This window comes from Halichoerus grypus, chromosome 10, assembly GCF_964656455.1.
Source record: "Halichoerus grypus chromosome 10, mHalGry1.hap1.1, whole genome shotgun sequence".
Taxonomy (NCBI): Eukaryota; Metazoa; Chordata; class Mammalia; order Carnivora; family Phocidae; genus Halichoerus; species Halichoerus grypus.
In genome coordinates, this window is record NC_135721.1 from 2,783,215 (window position 1) to 2,789,078 (window position 5,864).

Sequence of the window (5,864 nt, forward strand, 5' to 3'; positions counted from 1 at the left end):
TGTGGCGCTGTGATCTCAGTGTCTCCCCGTCTGGCTGGCTGCCTGTTGGCTACAAACCTGCTAATCCGTGAAGGAAGCGCTGGGCTGGCTGCTCCGGGCGGCAGGGATCAGGCACTCGCCAGTGCGGTTCCCCAGCCAGCATGTTGTTCACCCCGTGTAGTAATCAGTGGCTTCATTCAATGACTGTTAATTGATGCTGAGAGACGAATGCTTTCTTATACGTATTGTGGTGAAATTAGAAAGAAAAGAGACCGAGGACGCCTAAATCCTGCCCTCCTGCAAATTTCTGCTCTGAGCGCTAGGCCAGGGTAGGAAGGGCTTTCTGAGCTCCGGAGGGGCACAGACCCCATTCGGACCTCTTTCCTGTTTGGTTATGGAGCAGCCGTCTGTTTTCGGTGGCCACACATCTCACTCTCTGGGTTCAGCTCTTGCTTCTACAGAATGTGCACTCTGTGCCTATCTCATTAGGTTGTCTAAGAATTCAGGGGGTAATTCGAGTACAGTACTTTTATTTATTCACTCAGCGAATATTTATTGTGTACCGGCCGCATGCTGATGCCGTCCTAGGCACTTGGAACACATCGCTGAAGCAAATGTGTATTTTCTCTGGAGAAAGGGGATGGGAAGGAAAGGAAAAATAAACAATATAAAGTATAAGGAAAAAAGCAAATTTTCTGGAAAGTCATGAGCATTAGGGGAAATAAAAGGAAAGTAGAGAAGAGTAGATGGATTGGGAATATTGGGGGGAGCCAATAGCAATTTTAAATGGTGGTGGCGGTTTGACCTCATCAAGAAGCTGACATCTGAGCACAGACTGGAGGGAGGCGAGATTGTTGGCTGAGGAACATCAATGTTCATGAGGGTCTCAGGGTGGGAGCAGCAGAAAGACCAGTGTGGCTGGAGGGGCAGACACACCATCGAAGACACCCAAAGGCAGTGGGTGTGGGGCTTGGGCAGGACCGTGGAGCTTAGTGGCTGCCGTGTGCATCACCGCAGGGCTTGGAGCCCAGGAGTGAGGTGACCGGCTCCTGTTTGCAAGGCTGGCTCTGGGGGCTGTTTGGAGAACGGACATTCCAGAGTCAAGGGCATGCCGGATCCAGGCGAGAGGCGTGGGTATTAGCGGGCGGTTAGAGAGACGTGGCTACCTTTTGGAAGGAGTCTGGGGCTGAGCCAACGAGAGTGCATGACAGAATGGAGGGGGGAAGGGCGCTGTAGTGGGGAGGAGGTGGGGGCAACTCGCATGTTTGGCCTGGGCCCCCGGAAGGGACGGCGTGGCCCACCTGTGCACCTCACCACGACAGAGGCCATGGGCAGGGCAGGCTTGGGGATGGAAATAGCAGCTGGGCTTCGGGAATGTGCGGGCAGACGTCAAACAGAACCTGGTATTGGACTAGAATTCAAAACATAGTATAAAATCAGTGGTTTGTCTCTGTTATGTCAAGCCTGGTGTGCTGCTCGTGTGGGCAGCGGGGCCGAGGGCCGGTGGGGAAGGTGCCCGCGTCTGTCTCTGCAAACAAACAGAACCACTTTTGGGGCTCCCCGACCGTCCGAGTGAGGTGCTCGCAGGCCTGTCTGCCTCCCTGGCTTCCTCTGGCTTGCCTGGGACCGCCAGACCATCAACAAAAAGTAGACAGTGCTGTTTTTTCTTCTTGTGAAGTGGTTGTCCCTGGTGAGCAGGGAACCCCGCTCGGCCCTCCTGGGCCTTCAGGCCTGCGGAAGCCGCGACAGAGGGACTGTGGTCTGGAGGCCCCGAGTTTGTGGCAGTTGATGGTGCAGCCAGCAGACCATACAAGAGCCGTGCAACGGGCCTCTCCACCCTCCTGGATCCCGCTTCTGAGTCCCCATGCCTGGGTCCACCACCCCGCCCCCTCCGTGAGTCACAGAACTCCGTGTCCTTTGCAGGTTTTCTCAGTTTTCTCCCTTCTGCACCCCTCTACCTGCCATACCAGCCATTCTTCTTCTCAACCATATTTATGTTACTCAGAGAGCGTTCTGGCTCATTTTCCATTTCTGAGCTTTCTTTTTATCCTAGGTTTGGGTACCACCCGGCAAGTCTTTCCAAAGCTGATGGAAAGACAGAAATTCTCTTTTTAAATGTAAGAGCGTGTTTATGCGTTCGTTATTCTGTTAGGTAAATAGTTTTTTGAGAGCCCCCCAAGGACCAATTATTAGGCTGGAATTTGTGTGGAGTGGACGGGCTTTGGATGGTATCAGGCAAGAGTGTAAAAACAGTATGGAAATAAATGATGCATGGCCCACTAGGAAGGAGCCTTGTTAGAAACATAAGGAAGATACGGGCAGTTTATTTCTGAGCGTTGGAGGGCCTGCCCGATTATCCCTGGCCAGTGGCATTTCCCGACGTGCGAGTCCTGGCTGATGCTGGGTTTGCTCTCTCCCAGGTGTGTTCCCTCCTGTCCAATCTCTTCCTCTCCCTCCAGCTTCCGCTCCTCTGGGACATTTCCCTTTTCCCACCTGGCACCATCTGGTCGTCCTTGGACACAATTGTCTTTTTTTTCCCCAGTAATTTCCTACAGTTCTGAGTACTTGGTGCTTTTTTTGTCATTTAAAAAGCCCTTAAAACCCCCTTTTTCTTCGTAACATTCTGAGCACCTGCAGGAGCAAGGTTGTGGGCCTGTGTATCTTTCAGGTCTCCATGGTGCTTCACCTGGGGCAGGTGCCAGTAAATGCTGGGGGGCCTGATCTAGTTTTCTTTACTGTAGTAAAAAAAAATGTGTTATTTTATGAAACTCTGAGGGCAAAAGAAATTTTAATTGAATAAATTCATTATTTCAAATGAAGTAAAAGTACCTTTTACAGTTTTGAGGAAATGTCAATCATCCACAGCCCTTCTGAGTCCTCTGGGCAGAAGGTGTCAATGCATGCATGCACACAACTATGTGGATTTTTCAGGGAAATGGCTGTGTTTTTCCCTTCAAAATTCACACAGGCCAACAACATCATGTTAAGCATATATCTGAAATGTGCATGCATTTCCTGACACAAAAATTTCCGGTTTCACATAGCCAAATACTGCTTTAGATATTTGCCTGCTTCTTCTTCTTTTTTTAATCAAACCTCTTATTGAAAGAATTAGAAATTAGAAATCTGCAGGACTTAAGGGTGACCCAGAGGTTATCAGTTTTACTGAAAGGCTGAAAAATTGTACCTATAAAGAAAACTTACAGAATTTTACATTTTTTCTAGGAATTCAGGAATGATTGGACATTACAGATTTGTTTATACGTTCATTATTTTCAAAAGATGCTCTTAACAAGCTCTTAATAAAAAGAAACTTTTCTAACAGATCATGTCTATTCATTTTTTTAAAAGCCTGTACAAAACTTCATAATTAACGGTGGCAGTTTAGATCCATCCAATTAAACTCAGAAATAACATAAGGGGAACTATTATCAACCACTGTGTCTACTGAAGTTTAAAGAAAAGAAAAAAAAGAATTATAAAAATCAGAGATGGAGAGATTACAATGCTTTTATTTGCAGGTGATAAGATCGCTACAGACAAATCCAAAATAATTTTAACAAAGATGCCATTGTAACAAAGATCCCACTCATAATTTCAACAATGTTTCTAAAGCTCTGGTAATAAACCCACTAAATATGTGTAAAATCTTTACAGGGAAAATTATGAAGCATTACTGAATATTTGAATAAATGGAGATCCATCTCACTTTCATAGCTAGAAAATCCTTTATCTCAAATATATGAATACTTTCCAAATTAGCCTTCCAATTTCACTAAATTCCAATCAAAATCTAAAGCAGGCTTTTCACAGACCTGCATTGACTTCTCCTGAAATTCATATGGAAGAGCAGAAGGCCAGGAGTAGCTAGAAAGTCTGAAGAATTACAAGGTTGAGGAATTTGTCCTTCCAAATATCATGATTTATTATAAATCCATAGTAATTAAGGAAGTATTATATTATTACAGAAATAGATGTGGAAAGCAATGAGTAGAATGAAGAGCTCAGAATCAGACTGTATTGGTTTCCTAAGACTGTTGTAACAAAGCACCACAAAAGTAGGTGGCCTAAACAAAAAAATGTATTCTCGCATAGTTCTGGGGTCTAGAAGTCCACAATCAAGGTGTCTGCAGGACCGTGCTTTTTCTCAAGGCTCTGGGGAAGAATATCCCTTGCCTCCCCTAGCTTCTGGTGTTGCCCCAAATCCTGGGGTCCTTGGCTTAAAGATGTTTCTCTCTAACCTGTGTCTTCATCATCACATGGCCTTCCCCCATGTGTCTCTGTGACCACATGTCCCTCTTCTTAGAAGGACACCGCTCCTTGGATTAGGTTCCACCCTAATCCAGTATGATTTCATCTTAATGTGATGATACTCACAAAGACCCTATTTCCAAACAAGTCACACGCACAGCTTCTGGGGATTAGGATTGGAACATATTTTGGGGGGGACACAATTCAGCCTACAACACAGACCAACTCATCCACAGAATATTGATACTACAAAGGTCACGTTATGCAACCATGCAGAAAGACTGCCATATGCAATAGAATAAATGCTGCTGGAAAAATTGGCTGTTTATGTGCGTCAAGAAAGTGAGGGTCTATTACCTGGAAAACAAGTCTGTGTAAATATAAAGTAGAATGACTTGGGGCATCTGCGGTCATTTATTAGTGGGTAGGTTCTGAGGAAATTGTCCATGCTTCTGGAACTTGGGTTTCCTGCATCTCAGATGAGGACCACAGCACCAGCACCACTATGTTATTGGGAGGATGATGTTCGACACAACAGAGAACGAGCCTGTCTAGCGCTTGCCGCCTCCAAGCCTCAGAGCCTGGATGAGGTTTCCATCCTTCTCTTTCAATGTCCATGTTTCCAGCTCCAAATGAGATACTGGACAGAGACTGTAGCTTACAGAGTGCTTTTGGTTTACACAGGTAGATTTCTAACAGCTTTTCTTATTTAAAAAAGCGTAAACTGTGTTGTATGAAAGGAGAGCAGGTGAGCCGTCCCCTTGACAAGGATGGAAGAGGCCGTTGGGCCTGATGGCCACACACTGGCAAGGCATTCCTGCCTCCCTGGGGGCACCTGAGCATCATCTTCTGCTTCTCTAATGGAGTGTGGGGACAAAGGGGAGCTTCGCGTGTGCTCTGTGGTGAGCACAGCCTCGGTGGTGAGCACAGCCGACTGTCTAGAGAAACGGAATCGCTACATCGTGCACCGGAAACTAATGTAACAGTGTGTGTCAACTATACCCGCCCAAAATAAAAGTTTCCTTCCCATTGTCTGTCAATTGGGCGAATCTCAAACTTACAGAGGCATCGCTTTCTGAAAGTCTCACAGGTCTCAAATAGTATTTAGTTATTTTTATTTTTTAATTTTTTATTTATTTTTAAAATTTATTTTTATTTATATATTTATTTAATTTTCTTATGTTAGTCACCATACATTACATCATTAGTTTTCGATGTAGTGTTCCATGATTAATTGCTTGCACATGACACCCAGTGCTCCATTCAATACGCGCCCTCCCCAATACCCATCACTGGGCTAACCCATCCTCCAACCCCCCTCCCCTCTGAAACCCTCAGTTTGTTTCTGGAGTCCATAGTCTCTCATGGTTTGTCTCCCGCTCTGATTCATCGAACTTATACCTGCAACATTTCAAGAGACCATTCTCATAGACTTTGATATTTCCCCGTATTTGGATTTTAGTACTGGAAAATTTGCCTGCAGTCTTCCTTTTTGCCTTCAAATGGGGACTGACCACCCAATAAATTAAACTACACACACCAGAAACCAAACCAACCAAACCGAACAAAGAAATAAAAAAAGGTTATTCCTAATATAGAAGAGAATATTGCAGTTCAAACTGTAAGAGCTGGAT

General features: G+C 45.3%; 1 non-coding gene across 1 annotated transcript; it reads left to right on the forward strand.

The window, feature by feature from the left end:
• The first annotated feature begins 4,956 nt into the window (after positions 1 to 4,956).
• On the forward strand, positions 4,957 to 5,081 carry LOC118555970 (U6atac minor spliceosomal RNA). The gene has a single exon (XR_004927240.1). It is a non-coding gene; the product is annotated as a U6atac minor spliceosomal RNA (small nuclear RNA).
• The last annotated feature ends 783 nt before the right edge of the window (positions 5,082 to 5,864 follow it).